Below are 27,002 nucleotides of genomic sequence, written 5' to 3' on the forward strand. Positions count from 1 at the left end.
AGGTCATGCAGAGAAACAACCCATCTGAAAATATTCATCTTCCAGGGATTTAGTCATTGGAATGGCTGAGAACCTTCCAAGAAGACAAATTGTGGTTAAAGTGGCAATTTAAAACCATTTCTGTCTACTCCATTGCTCTGCTTTACAGACCAATTTGTTATTTCTTCACTGTAAGAATGTAAATTGTGAAGAAGTTTGCAGATGGAAATTTCTTCACAGACACATTTCAATTGCCTTGTTGGTGTAAGGCTGTTGATCCTTATAATTTAATCAGTAAATGTTCCCTGCAAATATGTGAGGTAAACTGGTAAATTAGCAGTGTATGGTATTTTTGCTTTTAATCTCCAGGGAAGTGGTCATGTTTGTTGTGCTTTTGCTGCAATATCTTTCATTAAATGCTTACCAAGTCTCAGCTGCTGCTTTGATTTTTTTTTTTTTTTCTTCTAAAAGAAGCTTTTGTAGAACATTTCTGTACAGATGATGGACAGTTTTATATCTGCATTCATAGACTGATGAAGAGGCCATACCAGAAATACAGATCAGGGAGTGAGTAATGCTTTTCGTTAACGATGGTGTGGGATCAGATGCAAGAAAACTTTAAAGCTGCATCCCTGTTCTGTTTCCAAATGGACTTGAAACTCTTACGGGTTTTTGTTCATAAATCATGAAGCCCACAGGTTGCATTGTGTGTCTTACTGTGCTTTGTAATAGTAGAGGCAGTTCTGCTGTTAGCCATAACTATAATTATTTCTACACCAAGACATTTAATGCTCCTTTTCCAGTACCTAGGGGATAAATAAAGATATTCCCCTTAAAAGGGGGCATATATGGGTGCATTTTACTCCTAAATAAATAAATAACATTCCAATTTGTTTAATTTTTAAAATCCTTTAGAGTTGTTATCCAGCTTGGATGTTGAAAACAGGCTTAGTCTTTGCACCTAAGATTTATTTATTCTGTATTTAGACTGAATATACTGAGAGGAGACTCCAGCTCAGTATTGGTTAAAAGACTGTGATGATTCAAGTGTAGGTGATGTGGATTTTATCTTGAATAAGGGGAGGGAGATCATTGCAGATCTTGTAGTAGTTTAACATTTAGTCATTGTATCATTTCCCATTGCTGACATTCATGCAATCAGTTTTGTCCTCTTGGTGCTCTTGAGATTATTTGTATCATGTTCTTGAGGAACATATGGGATGGCATTTTGTATTGTGTGAGATATTTAAATCATCTTTTTCCAGCTTATGCTGGTACAGTAGGATATGGAAGAGGCAGCAGTTGTGGTATAAAGCTGTAAACAATCAAAGCTGTCTGGCAGCAATTTGAAAAAAAAAAGAAAAAAAAGTAATGTTTGGGTCATTGCATCTCGTCCTCTGTAATCAAAAAGCATCTGTAAACCAGAAGGATTTACCAAATTTCTGTCTGTGGAGCACAGACAAAAAGTGCTTCCTATTGCATCCTAACTGTGAAATACTACAAAACCTGTCACAAGAACAGAACAGAGACATCAAGAGTATTGCCAGTATTCTAAAACCACTGTCATTGCAAGGACTTCATAAAATATTCTGGAAGTTGTGTTTAGTTGGACTGCAGGCAACTTTGCAAAGCACATGGAAGCGTGCAAGAAACAAGCAATGGCAGACCAGTCTCAAATTTGAAGCCTACAGAAGAATTCCCTTATATATGCCTTTTAGCTGTTCAAAGCGCAATGACTTTTTATACAATGACACAATTTTCCTAGACTGTAGAAATGTGTTGGATCAACTTGCATGGTTTATACTTCTGTTGCTAAAATTAACTTCAGTGTCAGTCAGTCTATAATCAATCCGGAGGATAACATGCAAGTTGAATGGTTGTATGTGTGCATATGCACTACATATTTATATCTTTCTTATATTTTGCACTCTTAATTTTCAGCTTGGTTGGAACTGGAGTTTCTTCCTGTCTGAGTAGTAAGCCTGATGAGAGGATTTTAAGAATCCAGATGATTGCACATCAGTTTGAAACAGAAATCCCTCGACCTTAAAGTTCTTGTGGTGATTAAAATATGGTCATGCATAACCACATGAATCAACACAGTTTCTTGGGGACCCTCCTCAAAGGATGAAGACTGCTTGACGGAGATGGGATACATCTGAAAACGTGGGGCAGGAGCCTCTTCGGAAAGAGGCTTGCTAATTTTGTGAAGAGACATTCACACTAGAGGAGGTTTCCCATAACCTGAGGCGAGTGAGGGCTCCTTGGGCAGAACGGAGGTGTCCAGGGGACTGCAAAACTGGAGGGAGTTGCAAAAGCATAAAAAGGAAGTGGAAGACAGGCTGGAAACAAGGAAGAGCCACTAGGAGGGTACCCATTGCCTGATGGTGGAGGGTAGGGTGAGGAAACTCAGCTGCAGCTGAAACTGGTGAGACAACGAATGGCATAGAGAAGCTTTCCTGTTGTACATCAACAGTAAAAGGAAAGGCTAAGGAAAATGTAGCCCTTTGGCTCCAGGGGGGCAGGAGACCTCATGACAAAGAAAGTGAAAAAGGCTAAAGTGCTCAACTGGTATTTTGTTGTTGTTTTGTTTTGTTTTGTTTTCACTGATAAGGCCTGCCCTTGGGTCCCTGAGCCTTCTAGCAGAGTCTGGGAGAATGATACTACCCACAGGAAAGGGGTATGGAGTTAGGGACCATTTCGCCCGCTGGGACACAGACAAGTCTGTGGCACCTTGGGCTCACCCGGGGTGCTGTGGGAGCTGACTCACATCACTGGAGGCAGCTTTGTACCATTTTTGAAAGGTCATAGCACCTGGGGAGGTTCCTGATGAAGATGAAAAAGGCAAATGTTGCACCCATCCTCAAGAAGGCTGAGGAGAGATCGAAGGTAATGACAGGGTGGTTAGCCCTGCTGTGCCCCTGGGAAGGCCATGAAGCAAATCCTGCTAGAAATCACTTCTAGCCACAGGAAGGAGGAGAAAATGACTAGGACCTGCCAGCACAGGTTTATCAATGGCAAATCCTGTGCAGCCTGTGCACCCAACTTCTACTGTAATGAGGTGACTGGCGCTGTGGACGCTGTGGGTGTTGTATACTTCAACGTTAGCAAGGCCTTGTCACAGTCTTCCATAGTTTTCTTCTCACCAAACTGGTGAGGTAGGTGAATGTGAAAGTAGGTGGAAGTTGGGTGAGACTGATGAGCTTAGAGAGAGGTGATGAGTGAAATTTTTCTGGAATGTCTCTACTTGGAGATATTCAAACCTCAACTGGACAAGTTCCTGAGGAACCTGATCTAGATTAACCTGGTTTGAGCAGGGTGTTGAACCAAGTGATTTCCAGAGATCACTTCTAACATGTATGTTCCTATGCTTCCATCAAGTACCAGTAAAACTACCCTTTTTTACCTTGCCCTCAGAGTCAGAGGCATTTGTAACCATCCAAGAGTGATTTTTATCAACCCAGATATAATCCGAGCACTTTATTGCCACCATACACACACAGCTGTGGATAGTATGTCGCTACAGTCTCTGGTGTGACAAGCTACCACTTCTGGGTTTCTAGTAGCTTCCACAGCAGTGAACTGTAGCTGGAAAAATCAGAGCAGTTGCACTGCTTGAAAGGCTTTTGCAGGCTACTGTGTCATTAGGTTTTGCATTCTTTGTAACAGGGACTATATCTGGACAAGAAAACTACCCTTGTAGCCTGCTCCCAGCAGTCTTTCCTTTGACCCTCCTGTGCCTTTTTCAGGTATACACTTGTATCTTACTGCATGCATACCATCTTTGTATGGTGGTAATAAAATTGATACTGCCTACAAGCATCTGATTTCTGTGTGTATTGTGCTTTAAGGCAGCACATCTGCAATGAATCGGTTAGCTGGGAGCCTACTGTCTGTGCCATCTCACCTGTTAGTGCTTGGGAAGGGTCTGTGGTGCACTGTACTGCTAACTCTGATATAGGAAAGTGGTCTTCACTGTCAGAAAGGGGACTGTGCTGCTCTACCACATGTGTCATGGAAGAAAGTCCTAGAAATTACGTGAGAATGGAAGAAAGTCCTAGAAATTACGTGAGAAGAGGGATAATGTGTGGAAATGGCTTTTGTCTTGCAGAAAACTGCAGATAATTTAACATGGATATCTAATCTTGCCATTAAAATATTGTGTGGAAAGTGCCAATTGTAAGCTATTCTTATTTTTTTGGCACAAGTCTGTGTATCTGACATCAAGATGATTATACCCTTTTAAAAAATACACGTGTCAATTACAGAATTGTAATTTAAATATCTTAAGTTAATTCTTCTTCCATGAGCAACTAAAAAGCCTCTTTCAACAATTTTATTTCATTATTTAAATCAGTTTTACCCTAGTTAGTTTGCTAATGCTAATCTAAGTTTCAACGCACTTTGCACAGCAGTTCAGCTTCTGTAGGGAATGAGGCCCGAAAGGAGATTTTGCCACAGAAAACTGCCCTGAACTTGTGCTCTAGCATTCCTTTCTGCAGCCCTTGTGGCATGCCTCCAGATATCCTCTGCACAACTAATCCTTTCTTTGATGTTGCCAGTTTCCCGTTCCTCCATGAAACTTTTATGGGACAGGTTGGTGCACGGTCTGTAATGGAAGAATCAGCTTAGACTAGGGTTGCAACAGATGACTTACTGTAGCGGAAAGTGGTAGCATGTTTCTTGCTTCTTCAGGGGTGGGGTGAGGGGAAATGGAGAAGGGAGAACAGACATTTTATTAGGAAAGGTGTAGGGACTTGCTGGTTTTTTGGTTCCACCTGTGCTATAAACCATTGCAGAGGCAGTTGAAAGGTCTGGATTCAAAGCAAGCTGTTAAAAGAAATAACCTTTCTTTCTGAGTTTTGTAGAACCAGTAGACAATGGAGCTCTTAAATGGAATGAATTTTATTTACAAGTCCAGTAATTGTTTTTCAATTGGTGGTGTTTTCCACTGTGGGTGTCTTTACTTGTCTCAGATTTGAATCAATAACAACAGTAGGTGAAATGCCTCATTCTCTGTTGTCCTGACAGGTTGAAACACTTCTTAAGTGTATATGTGTTTTTTCTTTAGTCTGTTACTATCAATTTGAAGAAAGAACGGCAGTCAGATATGCTGGATAACTCCCTGCTCTTAGTAGGATGCTTTTATAAGAGTTGCATATGTGACACCTGAAAGAAATGCTGAGTGTATCTGTTTTCAGATAATTTGTTTGATGGCTAGAATCTGAGGAAACTGGTTATACTGTACATAAGTTTGGGGTGACCAGAGGACATTTTGTACCTGTGCAAGAGAAGGGGGGACGACGACTGTGAGAGACTGAATTGTTATCTTGAGCTGTTTGTCTCAAAGGTTGTTAGGTGTGAGAGACTGAATTGTGAACTGCTTCTCTTCAGCCCTTTGTCTCTGATATGGCCTGTTTAAGCAGGACACTCCTCTGTCCATAAGGATGATTACCAGGCTACTGAGACATCCAGAGGAGGAAACTGGGCTGGAGCTGACAAAGCATGCAAGAATGTGGAGGCTACCATTCTCATGGAAACTGTAGTCTTTGAGATAAGATACTGGTTTCTGGTGTTGATCACGCAAAGGTTGTGTGATAGACGAAACCTGCAGCATTTGAACAGTGCATGAACAATACATATGTGCATACCTCATCGAAATATGCCCTATAAAAAAACACGTGGAGACAAGCCGTGGTGTGCACCCACCACCGAAGAACTGAAGACGGAGGACCAATGCGACAGCGCTGGATCCATGGTGGGGACTATCCTTGCCACTCTATCCTGACTGCTTACTTGATTTCTGCCTTTTCTTCCATTCTATCCTATAGCTATCATTTTCTACTTTTGATATTTTTGATAATAAAAGCTCTTTTGGGTATACAGCATTTGACCTCATTTGTGTCTTAATCTCACTCTTGGGATCATATTGAAATCTTCCCTGGCATTGGATCGGGACAGGGACCAAGTTAGTCTGGTAGATGGACTGCCACGTAACACAGTGAATGCTCCCTCTTCTTCTTTGTTGGCTTAAACATATGACAGCTTGATGTTTATTTCTTTAAAGGGTTATGGTTTTTCCTGTTTCAACTGCTTACTTGATATCTCTGCTTATATCCATGTTAAAGGGAGATACAATATTCAACCTCTTCATGAACATGCAGGTTGTTATACGTCTTAAAATTCATAACAAATATTCACAGTTGCTTTGAGTCTTGTACCTGTGTTTTGCTAAGAAACCAAAAGCCTGTAGTTTCTTTGGAAAATGCTAAGTGCTTTATGTTGCTGTATCTTTGCTAAGTGAAAACTGGGTTGGTGGGGTTTGGTTTTTGGTTTTTTTTTTTTTTCATAAAAAACACCTTGTTTATTTCCTCCAGCTCTAGTTGTGAGGCTTCCTTAGTGCCAAAGCACTCTAGTTTCAGTTGGTAGACTATTTCAAGCAACTGGAAAGAGACTGGCGAGACAGAAATTCCTGTTTTAAAAGCAACAGAAAACATGACATTTAAATTCTGCATTTTATATGGAGCTGGACTTAAAAAAAAAAATCAGATGCCACTGACTGACGAGATTACTTCATAGTTCAGATGTGTTTGTATATGGTCAAGTTTTGTTCTTATACTAAGTGAGTCCAACATTACTGTAACCAGTCTGATTTCCATGGGGCTGCTTCTGGCATAGCATAAAGGACACTTGCACTGTTGTCAGATTGGTAAGGTATTGTTAAGAGATGGTGATAGCTACTTCTCATCTTAAAATAGTTGTAGAAAATAGGTCAGTTCTAGTTATGGAAACTATCAGCTCGAAATTTTCACTGCCATCCTCCAGAAATATACAAGGTATAGTTGGAAGAGAAGGTTGGCTAGCCTTTACTATTTTTCAAAGGCTTCATTTATGAACACAGGATAGAAAGGATCAGCACAACTGAAAGAATTTACCAGCAGACAGAAGACAGCCTAGGCCTGAAAGAGCTGAGTTTCTTTGCCCCTGTTTTCAGCTAGCCTTAGTTCAAAGGGTTGGCAGAACTTACAAACTTAAGCCTTCTATCTCTAAGAAAGATAAGGGCTCTGCGATCTGCTGTAGATTTATATCCTAAAAAAAGAAAAGCACTGAGCTTCCCACAGCTACCTGAAAGCAGAATTATGTAACACAACTATTTATGATACATGTTAAGTATAGACATAAGACAGCAGTCTTGTAAAACAGCCTCCCAAACTAGCAGAGAGGTATGATGTTCAAAAGCTATGGTTCTTGATCTTAGGCCTCTCAACCTATCTCTGATTAAATTACATGTGGGCAAGTTCTGTGTTTGGTGTTGGGGGCATCTTTTAAGAATGTATTTTTTCACCCACAAGATTTTAAAAATTTGAGGAAGAATAACCTGTCTGGAATGCAAAGTAAAGCATTGTGCACTGCAATCTTACCCACGTTAGTTCTCCATGGATCTCCATTTCTACTTTTTAAAGTTCCTGTGTTCCCACATCAAGTATAGTCTGGCCTCAACCTGAGTTGTGTGCATCTCAGATTAAATTAGGTGCTGTTTCTGCAGCCTGTAACATACCGAGAGTAGAATTAAGAAAACATTAAAACCTGCAGTTCACTATCTGTAGGAAATAGTTTCTTTTGAAAAGACAGCAATTAGCATTTCCTCTTATATGTATATAAACTTTTCAACCTTCAGAATTATTCATAAGTGTTTATGGTTTACAGTATTTATCCTGTGATTTTTTTGAACTGATGTGTTGTAGCTGTGTGTTAATGGTGAAAGATTTTCTGCCTCATGCAGATTACCAAGCAGTTTGTAAAGGGGAGGCTTGCTTGTATATGATATATAAAGCACATCTAAGAGTGATGGTTAATACTGAAGATTTATATTAGATTAGTCCAACTTCGAGCCACATCTAGACTGGGATTTTCCAGTTCCTGTCTCCCACTAGTTCTTCTTTGCTTTTCTGAAGCTGTCATGTTTAACAAAGGTGTTCAAGTCAGATTCATCCTCAAAGCCATAACTGTCATAGAATCATGCAATGGTTTGGGTTGGAAGGGACATTTAAAGGCCATCTAGTGCAAGCCCCCTGCAATAAGCAGGGACATCTTCAACTCGATCAGGTTGCTCAGAGCCCCGTCCAACCTGACATTGAATGTTTCCAGGGATGGAGCATCTACCACCTCTCTGGGCAACCTGTACCAGTGTTTCATCACCCTCAATGTAAAAAAATTTCTTCCTTATATCTAGTCTGAATCTACCTTCTTTTAATTTAATACCATTACCCCTTGTCCTATTGCTACAGGCCCTACTAAAAAGTCTGTCCCCATCTTTCTTATAAGACCCCTTTAAGTACTGAAAGGCCTCAATAAGGTCTCCCTGGATCCTTCTCTTCTCCAGGCTGAACAACCCCAACTCTCTCAGCCTTTCCTCACAGGAGAGGTGTTCCATCCCTCTGACCATTTTTGTGGCCCTCTTCTGGATCTGATCCAACAGGTCCATGTCTTTCCTGTGCTGAGGACTCCAGAGCTGGATGCAGGACTCCAGGTGGGGTCTCACCAGAGCAGAGTAAAGGGGCAGAATCACCTCCTGTGACCTGCTGGTCACACTTCTTTTGTTGCAGCCTGGGGTATGGTTGGCTTCGTGGGCTGCAAGCGCACATTGTCGGCTCATGTCCAGCTTTTCATCCACCGGTACCCCCAAGTCCTTCTCTGCAGGGCTGCTCTCAATCCCTTCACCCCCCAGCCTGTATTGATACCAGGCGTTGCCCCGACCCATGTGCAAGACCTTGCCCTTGGCCTTGTTGTCCCTCATGACACATGGGCCCACTTCTCCAGCTTGTCCAGGTCCCTCTGGATGGCATCCCATCCCTCAGGCATGTCAACTGCACCGCTCAGCTTGGTGTTGTCTGCAAATTTGCTGAGGCTGCACTTGATCCCACTATGTCACTGATGAAGATATTAAACAGTACAGGTCCCAATACAGACCCCTGAGGGACATCACTTGTAACTGATGTCCATCTGGACATCGAGCCATTGACCACTACTTTCTGGATGTGACCGTCCAGCCAATTCCTCATCCACCGAATAGTCCATCAGATCCATATCTCTCCATTTTAGAGAGAAGGATGTTGTAGGGGACTGTGTCAAAGGCCTTATGGAAGTCCCGATTAATGACATCTGTAGCTCTTCACTGTCCAAAGGGCAATAACAGAATATTCTGTGAAATTAATTCCCAAATAGCCTAATACTTAGTCTTTTAGACTCAGAGAAAAAGTTATGGTTTCTGGGAGACCTCAAGGGAGGGGAATAGTACAGTTTAACATATTTGTTGTTTTGCAAATGGTATGTTTCTAGAATATTTTGGGTATAGCCATATATATGGACTGAAGTTATAGTCAAAGCAGGAACAGTTTGAATAAAGGAACCTTATGTAACTGTTGTGACCAAGTCTGTAAAGACAATTTTGTCAAATCCTACTTTTCTAAGAGCTGACAACAGTGTCAATGTTAACAATGTCCACACAGATTCAAAAATTTACTCTCTTTGTACCTGTGACTATGCATGAAAGCTGGCTCACTTTTACCATGAATATTTATGGTCTGCAGTAATCTGATTAACCATAAAATTTAACAATATGTTAGCTCCATGACCTGATAATTCTTCATCCTTGCAGGGTCTATGATGCATTTTAATTGACATGAAATGATCAGAATTTATTGAAGGTTTTCCATGGTTGCTCGGTGACAGAAATATAACTAACTAAATATATTGTAATATGAAATACATAAAGCAGTGGATTTATCTAGCCAGTGGTTTTCAATTTTTTTATAATTTACAAAGGAAAGCCTGAACCCTTCAGAAAGTACATCCTTGTGGATTGTTATACAGCATATGCAAACTTATTTTTCTAAATCATGCCTCATTTGACACCCTGAAAATTGTATTATGAAGCCTCCAGGATTCTGAAGACCACAAACTAAGCCCACATTCATATTAGTCAATTGTTTGCATGCATAATTTTTTTTTCTTTTACAAAGCTTCATTTACCACTGACTGATTCTAGAGGGCATAGATATTTTAGTTGTTTGTCAAAAGGTATTCAGCACAGCCATCTGGCTACATTATGAAGAACACTGCATTTTGTCAAGTGGTGTTGCAGCTGTGGGGGCACTGTCCTTTGGAGATGATTGTCTTCAGCCTCTGTTACACCTGGAGAATGTTATTACTGGCCTTGCATAGGGTCAGAAGGTTTATATGAGCAGTTCTCAAGTTAAAGAAAATATAGGAAACAGGCAGGAGCAAAAAAAATTATTTAACTCAATCTAGATGTTCTTTAACAGAGGCAAATGAGTTTAGGAAGCCAAATAGTGATGGAGATGCATTTTTTCTAAATTTCAAAGAGAAGGCATGATTTTAAATACTCTGTAACATCTGTCATTCTCAGAGAATGAGCATGAAATGGTGTGACCAGAAGGGGTCTATCATGTGACTTAAATGAAAAAACTTAGCAGGTAATTGCACTTTTTATAATTATTTTGCTTTTAGTAATCAAAGTTGATAGCTTTAACCCTTGGTACTTTTTGGACCTTCAACATCAGGCACAGATCATCCGATGGTGCTTTTCTTGTAATGACTTTCTCCAAGTCATGATGGACAAATTCTTTTTAAGCATTCCCTATAATCTCCATTTGTGGAATAGTGGGATTGCCAGACAGCCAAGCTTGGAAAATTTCTTGAGGACTATAGTTGTAAACATAGTTTCAATTATACATCATAAGTAGGGTGTTTTTTGGTAGTTCTGTATTTTACAGCATGTATTATTACATCCAGATGAACTACAAAACTTACTTTTAAAAATAACTAGGGAATCTGTTGTTACTTTATTTCACCTGTATCATGTGATTTAAATTCAAAATTAAAAACTAAATGTTCCCTCTTGATCTTTCTCAGTGTGCTGTTAGAATTCCTGTTCAAGATATTCTTCTACTCACACTGTTTTTTCTAAATATAAAAGAATAGCAACTTTCTAATACAGTAGTCATTGTGGCCCTTTATGGGCTACCAGAAAAACAAACAACCTGAGAAGAAATTCTTAGATTGTATTGAATACATAAAACCAGGAAATTTGAAACGTGCTGTGAACAGCAAAAATAAGTCAGAGATCTAATGGATTCTAAATTTTCTTCAGAAGCAGTTTTTTGTCAGCAGAAGACTTCATTAGAGAGTAATGGTTAATCTTGTTCCAATTGCTTGTGTTTTCTTACAAGATGTGTGGGACAGAAAAATGAATAAGCACAAATGGAGGTTTAAAGGGAGAGACTGATGCTGTTTTCAATTCTTTTATGAAGACGCCTGAAAGTCAGTGGGATTGCACACTTGCATGTGCTTAGCAACGTGAGCGAACCTCAGCTGGCTGCAGCGCAGACTCTCCACTAAGCAGGAACGCGGCTCTGGCTTTCCTAAGACCACCTTTCCTCCCAGATGAAGTGCTTTGAGAGGAGACACGAGTAGCAGTTCAAGTACTGCTTCTCATGGACTCCACATGCTGTTTAAAACACAAGGAAAATTGAAAACAGCTTTTCTTCTCCCCAGGTATTGAGAGAGCACCTGACTCTATTTGAATGCCTTTCTATCATAATTTTTTTTGAAGACTTGCTTGGACAAAATCTATTCCACTTTCAGCAGATGCTCCATGAGTAATATTAGGAGTTGTATTAGCGTGTAGCTGTTGCTAACCTCTTCCTTGAGTGACCTCCCAGCTGCATGTAAGCAGGGAATTTGAGGCTAAAGCTATTTGGAAAGGGCTGCACAGCCAGGAGGTGGCAGGCTGGGTTAATCTGCTGTGTGGTCCCCCGCCTACGCCTAGGAAGTCTGAAGACTTTTTTATTTATGCATTTTGGAAGTTGAGTGAAAAGTGCAATAAGAATTCATAAATCAGGAAGAATACGAAAAGCATAGGTTGTATTTGATCAGCAGCATCGAGCTTTTGCTTTTGATGTCTCTGGAGGTTGTGACAAAGTACTCTGGTCCCACTTGATCAAGCTAGCAAGATATGGTTTTCTTCTTGCTAAATGGCTGTAAACTTTACGGGATTTTCTGAACTTAGCCTAGCAAAGGCAAGACAGTGATTAGAAGTATAAGAACAAATTACTCAGGTCCCTGAAGATAGTCTTCTAGATCCCCATTTAAAAAAAAAAAAAAAAGAAGGAACCAAAACTTAACATCTAGTTATCTAATGTTTAGTGATCTAAATTAAGTTGGAAGTGAAAAAGACTCAGACAGAAGACTAGCATAAACTGTCTTAACTAGAAAGGTAGAATTTTCTTTTTAGATGAGAATTCATTCTACCAACCTCAGCAAATAGGAAGCTGCATCATGTTGACTTTTTTTTTTTTTTAGACAACACGTTGGAGCTATGTATGTTCCCTGGGGTTAATTTTGTAGGTTTAAAAAGTACATTTATTTAATAGCATTGTGGTGCTTATTTAAGAACATTGGGATGTTATTTATTCACTAGAGAGAGGGCTTGAAAGAGAACCTACTAACACGCAAGAGCAATTTTGCTGTTAAAAACCAGAATGTGAGTCTTCTTTCAAACAAAATCAATCTGCATATGACATTCTGAAGTCAGTAACAAGAGCATACAAGATAAATTCAAGAGACTGCAAAAACTTTACAGTGCAACATAGGGTTGTTCTGCACTGCATTTGACTTTATATCTAAATTTGTGTATTATGTTTGACTACACATCAAGGAAAAAGGCTACTGGGTAAACCAGGTCTCTAGAGCTGATTTCAAATAGCACACATCCCACCTTATACCATCATGTAGACTGAGCACTATTAATGGAAAAAACGTGGCTGCATTAGCTCTACATTACACCCATGCTAACTGCCAGCTTCTTAACAGAGGTGGTCAACTAGGAATAGAAGCCTGTGTTAAAGTATGGTACTTGTCTACTTAATTTAGCTTGTCTATCTCTACACAATTGTATTGTGCTGAATGGGCATGCCTTTAATAATGTCATTATGTTCAAGTCTGTTATCTCAGACATATTAATGTGCTCTGTCAAGGAAAGTAAAATTCTCAACTTTACCATGACCAAAGTCAATATTTTTGGTCCTGTAGAGGCAGTAAAAAGTATTTTCTTTTAAATCAGTGTACACACATGCAGAGAGAAGCTCTCGCTTGTAATTACATGTGTTTTATTTCTGGCTTAAGATATTTTTAAGGAAGCAATTTTCACAGTTTGTGTGGAAGAAAATTGAAGAAACTGTGTTCCTAATGACAGTTCTTCAGACTGTTGGGAAGTTAAAGGTAAATCTGTGGTAAATGGATGTTGGGCTGCCTGCACCTGGCCAGGATGCGTTACCCATTCCTGCATTATAACTGTGAAGGAGAACCTACAAGGAGACAAAGAAAATCACATTTTTTACATGTAGAAATGACAGCTGGTCTACAGAGGCCAACTTTAAGCACCCAATTAAGAGCCTACCTTGACTATATATATAGTGACACAAACTAAGTCAAAGGAGAGATCTACTTCTCTAAAAATAGTATATCTTCTTAGTATTAACCTTTACACATTTGTAGCCTCCAAAACAAGCAACAAATTGTAGACATAGATGGTGGCAAATGTTTTGCTCTCTATCTGCTAATGTTATAAAACTTTATCAGATAAGCCAATTTTAACACCTAACTGGAAATACCACCTTCTGTGTATAGAGTTAAGTTATTCATGGCAAACAAAAAAGAGCCTGAATAGTTGCTTAACTAACTTAATCCACTATTATTTTCAAGGGCTTAGGAAATCTGCCTTGTAGACAAAGGCAGTATATTCTTCATGTGGCATTTTCTAGTTTGAGACAGTGGTATTTAGCTAAGAAATCAGAGAGCTTTATTGATGCCAGTTTGACTGGCTTTGACCAACTCTGATGTTACGTAGCTTTTGGCATTTTTATGCATCAGACTGCTTTCCAGGGGAATTAGGAACTTTGCAGACTGCTTTTGGATGTTCTGCTGAGTATGTAATAGTATGGCAATGAAAGACGCTACTTAACTGAAATTAGTAGGAACATATAGACAGCAAAGTGTATTCACAAATACAAGGTTATGCTGTTCTCTAATATCACGCTGTCCATCCTGGTAGCTTCTATACAGTGCCTTGACTCTCTCCTTAGAGAAGCCTGTGATCTGGTCTATAAATTCTTCAGGTTCAGATATCTCTTGTAGTATATAAAGCATTTAGTATAAGCAGGCCATTATCTCAATTCTGTAACTACTGCTTTAAAACAAGCAATTAAGAATGAAATGCCAGTTATAGAGTTACAAGGACATTTATTATTAAATGTAGGCTTGAATAGATGATTATATAGTAATGGAGCACAGTAGCTGGATTTAAAGGTAGAAACACTATGAGCTGGTGTAGGATTCTTTAGTGATAAATGGGAGTTGTAGTTAACTTTTATAGGGATGGCTGGATTTGTGTTTTTGATCAGGAATGCTACATGTTCCACTTCCTCTGCAACAGATACAAAAATTATTCATTAAAACATAGCATCAGTTAAGGGGTTGTCATGGTTTAACCCCGGGTGGCAATTAAGCACCATGCAGCTGCTTGCTCACTTGCTTCAACCCCACGGTAGGATGGCAAAAGAATCAGGATTAAAAAAGTAAAACTTGTGGGTTGAGATAAAGACAGTTTAATAGAACAGAAACAAAGGGAAAATAATAATAATAGAGTATACAAAACAAGTGATGCACAATACAATTGCTCACCACCCGCTAACCAATGCCGAGCCAATCACCGAGCTGCGGTGCCCCCCCGGCCAACTTCCCCCAGTTTATATACTGGGCATGTTGTCACATGGTATGGAATACCCCTTTGGCCAGTTTGAGTGAGCTGTCCTGGCTGTGACGCCTCCCAGTTTCTTGTGTACCCCCAGCCTCCGACGGCAGGGCAGCATAAGAAGCTGAAAAGTGCTTAACTCAATATAAATACTGCTTAGCAACAACTAAACCAGTGGTGTGTTATCAACATTATTCTCATCCTAAATCCAAAACAAAGCACTACACCAGCTACTGAGAAGAAAATTAACTTTATTTCAGCTGAAACCAGGACAGGGGTTCTGGGAGAACGAATAAAATTGTGTACACTAAATAGAGTTTAAACACATTAATTTTAACAGTTTAACAAGTGCAGATGTGCCTACCTCTCTTCATAATATGCAATTTCCTTGAAGCCAGAGAGTGGGTATAATGGGTGTTTAAGTTAGGCATGCCTCTTTGCCATTAAATTAGAATGAAATTGCCTCCTACAACTAAAATGCTACCCACGAGTGTAAAATAATATGATTTGTTTTGTAAACAGATCAAACGACCTTTATTAGAGGATGGTGACTGTGGGAGAAGCAGCATTTTATTAACATTCAAGTGTGTATATCTTCCATTCATTATGTTTAATCAAAGTATGCATTTGACAGCAACCTAGTGACTAGAGTTAAACTTTCCTGCTTTCATGTGGATTAGACGCTGCCAACTTTTAACTGCAAAAAATACCTTTTTGTCTTCCTGTTACTGATGAGTAATATGAAGGAGCTAAAAGAATAAAAAAAGTGGAAGGGTGTGAAGCTCAGGGGAGCTCAGCAGCTGTGTAGTCTGAGGTAGTAATTTCAGGAGCTAACTAACTAAGGATTTCCTTGGGGGAAAACCTGTGAGCAAAGAGGAAGAGGACTGCTGCATGCGAGTGTGCATTAAGGAGGGGCTGGTGTGTCCTAGAATTTCTGCGCAGTTTCTGTAAGGGTTGCACATTGCATTTGTGATTGTAAAGTTGTGTGTTTAAGAGCAGAAATTTTATTCCCATATCTATGCCAAATTCAGATAATACCATTCTGTCTCCAGTAAGCTATACTAGATTTTTTAATTAGTTTTCCTTTCCAAAATCTTTGGAAAAAATATGCTGTGACCTTACATGTGAGGCACAGGCCATGACTGTAAGTGCAAATAGCCTAGCTTTTTAATTCAAAGTCTGGTAACAGCCCTATGGGGTGCTCTCCAGTTGATATCTGAATTGCATATCTCTAGTCTAAATGTTCCTTGGGCTGAGGAGTCAGTTGTTACTAGATTTTAGCCTCTTTGGCAGATGTCTGTCTGTTACTGTCTCCTAGTTGGCTCCATTAAGCCCCTTGGGTCAATGACAAACTTTCAAGATACTCCAGTAGCTCAAATACTACATTTGTCCTCACCAGCCTTGAGGATATTTTGATGTTCAGGGACACATGCAAGTTGAAATAGGCAACATGTCGGATTTATGATGGCTTCGTACAAAATTCCTCTAATTTCACTTGGGCAAAAGAGGTGACTGGAAGTGAGAACTAGGTGAAACTGACTTTCCATAGACTATTTGCTCACCCATCTGCTGGATCTCTGGGATATGATCAGAGACTTTAGGAGTATTGTGTCCTCTTTGTGGACTGTTACAGAATCATAACACATTTGTGTGTGTTTCAGTGAACTGGATTTCTTTTACCTTGGCTGATCCTGTAGCCAAATAAAAGTATTTTTTGCTAGGACAATTAGCCCATTTGTTTCTCACTTCCCCAGGAGCTGCTTCCTCTCTGAGTGCTTCTCAGAACTGCAGAAACAGCAGGGACACCCCTTGCCCAGCTTCCAGTTATTTCACTCTCCGTGGTTTGGTTCGTTCTTAAATTACGGTGTAGTCATGGAAAAGACATCTGCTTCTTATGCCCTTGACAGGCATATGAGGCAGAGGGCAGAAAAAAGGTAGTTGTAAGCCATAGGGATATGCAATTTCTCAAGTCAAGTTAATATTCTTAGCTTGAATATAGGTTCACAAAGTTTTCACAGCTCCTCAAACTGCAAAAAGGTCTTATCAGTTTAGCCCATTTGCATTTGGAAACTGGTATAAAATTTCCAACGTTGCTATCAGCCCAGCACCCCTTACTTTCTTGTGAGGGAAAGGCAGATTGAGCCATGTTGTTAACAGCAACAACATCAAAATAGGGCATTGGAGGCAACTGTGTATAATTACAGAATAAATAGGAGGTTGTCATTTGGGTACTTCAATTTGCAACCTTCTCACTTTCTCAGTGTGAAGATTTACTTTTATTGAGTAATGTTATGTAGGTTGCAGCCTTCCAGTGGTGAATACATTGAGACAGGAATAAACATGGGGGCAACTGGTAGTGATCTCTCTATTTGTTTCCTGGCACACTGCATTATAAAAGCAAAAGAAATCTTAATGTAAATATATGTAGTGACTGCTTCATGAACACTTTTATGAAATCCCGTGGTTTGCAGGAAGAACAACTGTGGAATAGAGAAGTGTCTTCTTATGGTGTTTCTACCCCATAGTTAGCTTTCACTGGACTTTGAACACTTCAGAGGTGAGAAATGGTAACTTGTGCTTTCATTTTTCCTCCAAAGTTCAGCAACATCTCAAAGCATTACAGCGTTTGAGTACTGAGACTGATCTTGTGCCACCACCGAAGCAGGTTCAGAGTTCCTGTGCTGCAAACACCTGGAGTCCTGTGGCAGCAGTCACAAGGCTCCAGGGACTCAGGATTTCCAGACATCGCCAAGTCCAGGCTGTTTCCAGACATTGCCAAGTCCAAGTAATCCAGTCCCTGTCTGGAGCTGCAACTGTTTTATTGCCAAGTTCAGTATGTAGTGCTTGCTATGATCAATTATTTTTCTTTTCCATGAAAAGCGTGTAGGGTACAGCACATATTTGAAAAAGAAATTCAAGGCTGCAGAATCTAGGTCTTAATGGTGGGGAAACGCATCCTTGTAGCTTTGCTAGATCCTTTACATGCTCTTTAATGCCATTGTCACATTACACTTACCCTGATAAGTACTCGGTCCCACAGCAGTCAGAGGCACACAGGAACATAAACAGTGTTAGACAGATATTGTTTCCTGATTTTAAGTAAACTCTCCTGCATGGTTTTAAAATTTTAATATGAGGATTTACTGTCCAGGCATGTAATCTTTATAAGCTAATATACAAACCACCAATATACTACAAAGTATCTCTCACATTAATTCACACACCCCAATTTCCTTGATCAGGCAATTAAAAATATGAAAATTTAGACATACCTGATTCTGAGGGGGTTTACTTGCATGTTTCAATCCAGTGGTTCTGAGCTGCTTTCTGAAGTTCAGAGTACTAAAAAAAAAACCCAAAACGCAAAACAATAAAATTAAACTGTTATGCTTAATTCAATAGATTTTTCTTGTCTGGGAGCATTATCTATATACCTGGCCATTACTGTTTTCCATCTTGCCTTAAAAAAAGTTTATTTTGAAGAGGAACAAAACTGGTTTTAGTAGTAAATTGGAAGTCAACCAACTGAGTATTTATCAAAGGGATCTGCCAGGTGTTGTTTTTCCCTTCAGACTAGTGCATGAGTAGTACTGAATTCTTCTATTCCTTACACTAATGAGAATAGACTCAGAGAAAAAAAAAAACCCCACACAACAAACCCAAAACAAAACCACTTTTGACTAAAAAGGACAGGATTGTGCCTTGTGTGAGAGGGGCTTTTGCAGTTTGTGGTGTTGAATCCTTCATGTGCACAAACAGACCAGGCCGCAAAGCTGAATTTTGTGTTTCCATGCAGGGAAGAGGCCAGACAAAGTGAGTAAATGATGCGCTCTGGAAGCGCAGAGCCTACGGCATCTGTCGTTTCATTTCCTCTCCTCCCCTGTGCTTCTGAAGTCTATACCCACCTTCACTTTGTTAATCGTTGCTTTATTTCAGCTCAATACTTACTGTAAATTGACAGCTGTAGGAGTAGAGACTTTTAGACACGATTGAGCTAATCAGATTAGGGACACAGATACTGCTGTGACCAACTAGCATGTGTGTGAAAAGACAAATGGAAAAATGCTCCCTTAACAGTGCTCGTAATGAGCTGTTGCAGTAAACGTGTGACTTGTCAAGACTCTGGCAAGAGGCTGATCTTTATGTCTTGTCTCCAGCCACACACTGTGATTCAGGGTTATAAAAGGCTCCATCTGTCACGTGGCAGGAACCATTTTTTGGCGGGTTAATACTACACATGTTTAAATAAACAGCTTTATACCTGACCTGGTGTGGGTTTTTTGCTACTGATGGCTCTTTGGTGGGATATTTTTATTAGGGAGAATTTTATGAAATTAATATCTTTCAAAAGGCACCAGCAGACTAAAATACATTTAAATCCTAAGCATGCTGTTCCTTGAAAATTCAATTAATTTATTGAAAGTGCCCTTGCAACTGTCAGTTATCTAAACTGGTTCATTTTGTAAAGTGGGCTTGTACAAGGCTAATGAATTTGACCGTCTGGATTGTCAGGGAGCAGGTGAGTGAAACTGCAGTTTCCTTGCCTGCAATGGTCTGATTTGTGCAGGATGGTGTTGAAGACCACGTCAGCAGATCAGGTTTTATCCTTCTATGCTTCCTTGACTATTTCAGCTGTTGCTACCTTGAAATGCATAAAGGATTAGAATTGAAAAAAATAGTGTGAGTTGCTCTGTAGGACCTTAAACCTGTTTTGGAACAGAATATGGATCATTCCTGTCCTGACATATTGCTGTAATTTGTAGTATTAACTTATTTAAAAAGGCATTGCTGTCTTTGTGCAATGCAAGGGGAAAGGTACTTCCTGTGCAAAACACTCCCTGCAATTATTTTGATCAGTCATATGCTTGATACATTGACACTGTTACTGATAATGATCTAGGAATTCAGAAAACGCATACCAAGAATAACCCAGTAGATTCTCCATATTAGTGTTTAGTGTCCTAGCTTCTCAAAAAAACTACTGTCCCAGTCTAAGGCAATTGTTTCTTCACTTCTTCCTTATTGGAAAAAAAAAATTGTATGAGTGAAGGAAGGTAATGAATTTGTTTTCATAGACATATTCCTTTTTTTTTTCATAACATATTCCTTTCGAGTAGTGATTCTGTCAAAGTACTGAAACCTGCAGACAAAACCAGAAAAAAAAAATAAATAATGTTAACCAACATTGTGATACAGTTCTAAGTTGTTAAATACTTCTGTTAAGCTGATTCAAGGACAACAGTTTTGAGACTTAGATGTTAGATTTTTAATTAGGACTGTTTCCCACAACAGCCAATAACAGACAAATTATGAAACAATGAATGACATCTTCTATCTCTATTTTGGCCACCAGTCAAATAGCAGAGAACACAGAGGAGCTTTACAACATGTCAGTTTATCCATGGTCTTCCAACCTGGGACTGGAAGAAACAGTTAGTTCCAGAGCCAAGATGATGAGTAAGATGAGAACACAAATTCAGCATCAGCCTTCTAAACTATATGTCCTCCTTGGAGAAAGCTGTATACTTGTTAGAAACTGTTAGAGACTATTACTCTCATTTTCCTCTGATGATGTTACTAAACAAAATATTATGGCCAATAAGGTGACATGAATGAGTGATCAAATGTCAGACTTTAGTGCTCACGTGTTCAAGGACCTTGCTGTGGAATGCACTTTTAGCTGCACAGTTGCCATCCCCCATAAGCCCTGGTCCTGCAGAATAAAGGAATGCTGTAATTTAGAGCTGTTAAATCTGCAGAAGGGTGCTGATAAGGCATGAGTTGTTCAAACATTGATGCTAGTAAACGCAACTTTGAGAACATTTACGATAACCAAGTACAAAGGGGCATGAATGCGTTACAAGTAAAAGAGCTGGAGACGGTGTGGGGTGGAGGGGGTGGTGGGGAGGAAGACACCAGAATGCTAATTACTCATCTGGTCAGTGTCATCATTCATTTTGTTATATACTTTATTTGTTCCTCTTACTCATGCATTACCTTGATGCTGCTACATAAAGAACTTGAGCTTTCTATGCTATTAAAGTATCTCAGCTAAGGTGTTCTGGAATTTCAGGACTATATTTGAGCATATTCCACCTCACATTTGTGTTTGTGTCCCCATTTCTACAAGCAAAAAGAGAGCCAAGACGTATAAACATTCATCCGTTGGCACAAAAAAATTGCCCATGTAGCTTGTTTACTCGCAACTCGCCGACAACAAACACAGTTTGTGTAAAAATAAATCACAGAGCATGGGAAATTATCTGGAGATTATAATTCTCTACAGAATTATTTGCTTTTGCAATGTTTTTGCAGTGTGTTTGATAAAAGCAGCGAGTAGATCTCATTCTGTAATTTTATCTTCTATCCTCATTTCACCCCAACATTATTCATGTCTGCCTCTCACTGTAAAAAAATTGGAATGAAAAGTCTCACTTCAGATATAATTTTTGGGCTTTGAACTCCTTCTTGAGGCAAAGGTAGCTGTTTTCCATTGCAGTACTGTTTTAAAGTAGTTAAAATTGTCATTTACATACATTTGCTGGGCTTACATAAAACATTATGTATTAAAGTTTCTAAATATTATTATCAACCCAATTCTTTTGAGTGTATTTTCTGTGACAGAAAGGTTATAGTTTCACTTGCTAGCATCTTCACTTCTTTTCCTTCTGTTCCCAACTTTTTGCCACTTTTTTTGATTATATAGGTAGTAAATGGAAAAACTGAGTCTTTGTCCTGCAAGCCAAAAGTCTACTTAAAACATATGAAAAATTTTGGGGTTTGCTGATTTTTTTTCTTTTTTTCTGCTAAATAGGATGTGAGACAAGACCTATAATACATCAGTTCAGCTCCGTTTTGTTGGCTGGTGGTTTTATTGAAATAAAACTGGTAAGAGAGAGTAGAAATCAGCTTCATTATCTGGTTGAGGTTTGAGGGAAAAAAATCTGATGGTCTCATTTTAAATGCCTGGATCACAACTTTTAGTGCTGGGAATTGTGTTCCGTTGTCCATTTAAGTGTATCTTACTGATTGTATGAGTATTAAAAAAAAAGTCTGCTCCTTTCTGACAGAAAAACTAAAGATAAACAGCATTCTCTGAGTACGTTTTCTTTAATCCTTTTTTATTATTAAAACAAAAATTCTTGTTTTTGTTAAAGTCAGCATCTTTCTTAGAAAGACAGAAACCACATGTCCTACCTTTACTGTTCCATTTTTCTCTGCTATTGTATATATGCTTTTTATATCCTGTGTCTTATTTTAATTAAAATAGAAAATTTTGATCATGTACACTCTTACATCAATTTTTCCTCTGCAAATGATCTTTTCATTACCTCTTTGCTGGCCCATCTGTCCTGTGCTCACTTTGTGTGACCTCTTGGGTTTTTGATCTCATTATACTCTTTGAAGAGTTTCTTGATATCATCTGCTGTCTCAGTAACATGAGTATTGAACACCTTCTATTTATCAACATTTTCTAATATCCTTCTTTTTTATGCTAGATCTTGTAGGTATACTCCTGGATACCTTTCAAAAGATGCCAGGGCCCCCGTATCTGCTAGTAAACTTGGGAAAGATGGTGGTTCATCTGTAACAGGGATAAACAATATATTTGTCTTTTTCTTCTTTTAGATTGTAGGTGCAGAAAGAATATTCTTAATAAGTCAAGCTAAGCCAAATTTTCTTGGCTTCAGGTTTTGTAACAAATTAATATTGGCTTTTTTAACAGTTGCTGGAACACAAGTCAATTTTGTATGCATATAGGTAGGCTGGTATTTTAAAAATGTGCAAAATTAAATGTTTCTTTGCTACCCAGGCTTGGCTAAGGCATACCTGTGTTTGCAGATGCAAATTCCACAGTCTTGCAGTGATGTCTGTTTACAGTGTTTTTAAGTCTCTCTCACCAGTATGCACAAGTGAGTCGAGTGCTTTCAATAGGAATGCCTAACAAACTGTGTGTGAAAGAAGGGCTCCCCTTTTCTTGTGAATAGAGAACCTTCTATATGCCTGTATTTTTTCTCTGGCTGTACTGAACTATTGCCATGGTGTGAGAGGAGGTGGTGTTGGACATCAGTGGCTCCGGTTAAGTAAGGTGATGGAGAGACCACCTACACTCACCTACACTGGTCTAGTCCTCTCTGGGCTGTGACAACTTCATTGCTGAGCTGTTTGGTTTTGAATATGAACACGAGTAAGTATGTGTTATGCTCCAGCAAGCAACCTGTAAGTTGTGACTATTAGTACTTTCATTTTTGCAAATATATGTTCTATAATACCCTGCTGAACTGAGGTTTAGACAGGTAGAAAAGTTTGCTTCTTGCAAACTTTATAGCTTGGATGCTGTAACATATCAAGGTTTATCCCACTGAATACACCTTCTGATCTCTTTTAGGAAGTCCTAACAAATCCAAGTCAGACAGTAGTCTGGCTATGCTAGTCATGCACCACTTTTCACTTAGAAGGTTTTGTGAGGCATTTGAGAGGTAAACTATACAAATTAGATAGCTGTTGACCTAGCAAGATCCCTACATGGGCATAACGTCACATCTTACTACTTGTATTAACTGACTGTAACTTTTAAGTCTCCCTTCAACTGATGATATCTTAGCCATACTAGCTCTGCCTCAATAACTAGCATTTGATTTTGAAACCAAAATGAAGTTTATGATTAAGCACCAAACTTTGGCACTTACAAAGCTAGGACTATGTTGTTGGCTGAAGTGCAGCTTTGAAATCCTGTATCTTATCCCCGCAGTGCTGGCAGCCTGCTGATTTCAGTTAGCTGTGATTTTGTACCTAAAACTGTGTAACAAGGAGAACTGGTACACTAGCAAACTCTGTCTTTGTTGTGATTTTTCTTTGGCTGCCTAGGTGACTGCCACTGCCTTCAACGAATTACATACACATAAACCAATCCTATTTTCAACTCTGAAAGAAAGGAGAAATAGTAACTTGTCTTACAATTCTTTTTTCTACTCAGCATTATAAAGTTGACTTCTTGTAGCAGAAAGTTGGTATAAAGCATTGCAGGTAAATCAACACACAATGCAAAGGTGTTAAGTTTATTACAAACAGCTGAGTAATTACATCTGTAACTTTGAATAAGTATTTCTTTACCTAATGGCAGACCTATGTGTTATCACTTATGTTAGGTTCTCCCATATAAAAAGAACATTTTATTTTCCCTTAATTTGAAAACATGTGTCTTTAGACTGTATTTATATCATTATTTTTCTACATTTAATATGCATATCTATATTTAATATGCATATGCTTAATATACATAAGTCATATACTTATGTAAATAAAAGCTTCTCCTCCAAAACAGTATGTTTGTTAGCAATGACTAATTGCATTGGACCTGAGCATAAACTGGCATCTCTCTTTCAGAAAGCAGGTCAACAGAAATATTTTAAAAATGCATTCAAAGGAACCAAAACTTTATCCTAAATCCTGGTGTATTTTTACTGAAAAAAGCGCCGTCTTCTTTAGAGAATTCTGAAAAGCTGCATGTTTATTTTACATTTTAATATATCTAGATTAATTTGTCCACAAGGACTGATTTTAATTTTTGTCTCTTACGTCTAGTTATAGTCTTTCTTTTTAAATAGATACTAAGTATCTTATCTCAGATTTCCTGAATCGCGGTACCCCATAGTTATTGTAAGTCACCAAACTAAAAAAGAGGATACCTTAGCCCAAGAGGGGATGGAGTAGGCACGTACTGAAAGCAGACCTAAGAAGAGGTTCTTTGTTTTCTCAATCTGCGACACACGAAAATTATTAAATACATTTTGGAATTAAAGCCTGTATGTGAACCTGGGAAAAATTCCAGACTTCTTCTGGCTATATTATTTAAAAGAGAATGTTTTGGGGAAAGGCAGTATAGTGCATTTGTGTAGTGTTACCCTTTTTATAGCACCTTGATGACCTGATGCAATTGCAGTCTTTTTGTATCCTCTGCCACATTTATGAAACTAGTTCTATTGCTTGCTTTGATTGCTGCAGGGTTGTTGTTTCATTCACCTTTTTGGGCATCCATTTGTCTTTAGTTTTCTTAAGTGTTTAGGTTTTGTGCCCTGGATTTTTGCAATGGGTTAACTTACCTTCACCTCTCTAAACTTCTCTTAATTGTGACTTGGTGGAAAGTGTACTCACTGAGAAGCATTCTCTTTTTCTTTTAAGGACAATGTATTTAAGGCAGTTTATTTTAGGAGAAAAAAAACTTTATCTTTTCTTATTCTGATCATCCTGAAAGGGTCATATTAGTATTTACTAAATCCAGTCTGGAAAAATGAATTAGGTAGCCCTTACCAGAATGAATTATGGTGTTTCTGTGGGGTTTGCTTCATTCTTAGCAAACACGGTTATTCTTGTGCAAATGCTCCTACTTGTTTCTGGAAGTGAAGGACTGTGAAACATGCAGACACAGAAATAGAAAAGTGGAGGAGAGCTCACTGCACATCATGTTTCTGTAAACTCTGTTCTGCCTGTTACGGAATGGCATATGCCATCGGGCAGAGCTAGTCTGAAGGATATCTTGGTGCTGCCTCCATCTTTTTTGGTCCAGTGATCTTTGTGATGCCAGCTTAATGTTGATGACAGGCTGAATTAATGCCCTACCTTTACCATATTGCTGTTTCCCTGAAGATTTAGTAATTCTGTGATTAATATCTCTGGATGATTTTTAATGTTATGTATTCTTTGCTGTTGAAGAATGAGGTTCATATGTGTACAGTGAAAGGTGCAAGTCCTCAAGGTGCTGGGCCATTGCTTTCTTGGAACAAACTAGTTATATATTTAATCAGCTTTGCCAGGGCTTGAGGATCCTTTGTTAAGGAATAAGAGATTGGCATGGTTGCATCTACTCTGTTATATTCCTTGAGGGCTCATAAACACAGTACATACTTTTTTTCTCTGTGTCATTTCTTTTCAATGATGTGGTTATAAATCTATAGCATTTTTTAAAGGAAAAAAATGAATATTTGATATTAGAATAGAATATATAATTACCATATTAATAGGATAGGATATGGGTAGGTGAAAAGTGTGAAAGTTGCTCTGAGATGCAATGAGTATTCCTCAAGCAAATCTCTGCAAAAATAATGACAAAAGAGGCATAGGTGAGGATCTTACAAAACAATGTAGTATGCCATATATGGAAACCTAATGGATTCAGTGTATATTTTAATACTTCTTTCCAGCTTGATAATCCATATTTTGAACACAAGGATAGATTCTTTTGTGTAGATACAGCAGTAGTAAATGTGAGAATGGGAATGGACCAGAAAAAGTAGTAACTTTTTGTTGTCTCATGTTCTAGAGATCGACAGGTGCAAGATCGACAGGTAAACCAAACAGGATATTCTGCAGAAACAAGAAAGGCTCAAGTCATCTTCTGTGGTTTGACCTGGAAGATTATTTTGCAACTTCCATTCCTAATAATTAGTCAATCAGGGGTCTGCTGGAATTGACAACACAGATTTTAAAACAGCTTCAGATGATCCTGGGCTGGGAAATTGGTCCCACTGAGCTTTCTTAGGATTATGAGCTAAACTGTCCCAGCTAAACTTAAAGAATTTAGGTGAGGAATTTACAGGTTCCAGCTTAATCTTCTCAACCCATTTGCCACTGTTTGCTCCCAAAGCTACCCTACCTACCTTGACCGACAATTACAACATCTTGGCCTCCTCCTCCAGGACACAGTGTCACAACATCTGGAAACAGTGGCTCCCAGGTATCTGGTACAGTTGGGCAGTGTTTCAGTGGAGTGAAGGCTAACTCTCACAATGCAGAGCATGTCTGCTAAGCTAGTCTTTTTCCATTTCTAGAACATAATTGGTGCATGAGGGAAGTCAGCAGAAATCTACCTCTATGGTAATTTCGAGCTGCCTTCTATAAATGGCAATGATTTTCCTTTCTGCTTGCCAAATCCATGTGTCTCAGAACCATTTGTTTCCAAACATTGTCTTTGATAATAGGACAGACTCTTCAAATTCACTTGTTAATAGGACCTTCAAAAACTTTTCTCATTTTTAAGCATAAGCTGGGAAAAAAATTCTGTTTGAGCACCTTGTATGTATCAGATTAACCTCACAGTGCTGAGTGAAGCTGCATTATATTTATGGCATAATTACTAAAAGATAATTTGGTCTCTGGCCACCAAGAATGTAATGTATCATGGAACAAAGCC

This window comes from Haliaeetus albicilla, chromosome Z (assembly GCF_947461875.1).
Source record: "Haliaeetus albicilla chromosome Z, bHalAlb1.1, whole genome shotgun sequence".
NCBI classification, from domain to species: domain Eukaryota; kingdom Metazoa; phylum Chordata; class Aves; order Accipitriformes; family Accipitridae; genus Haliaeetus; species Haliaeetus albicilla.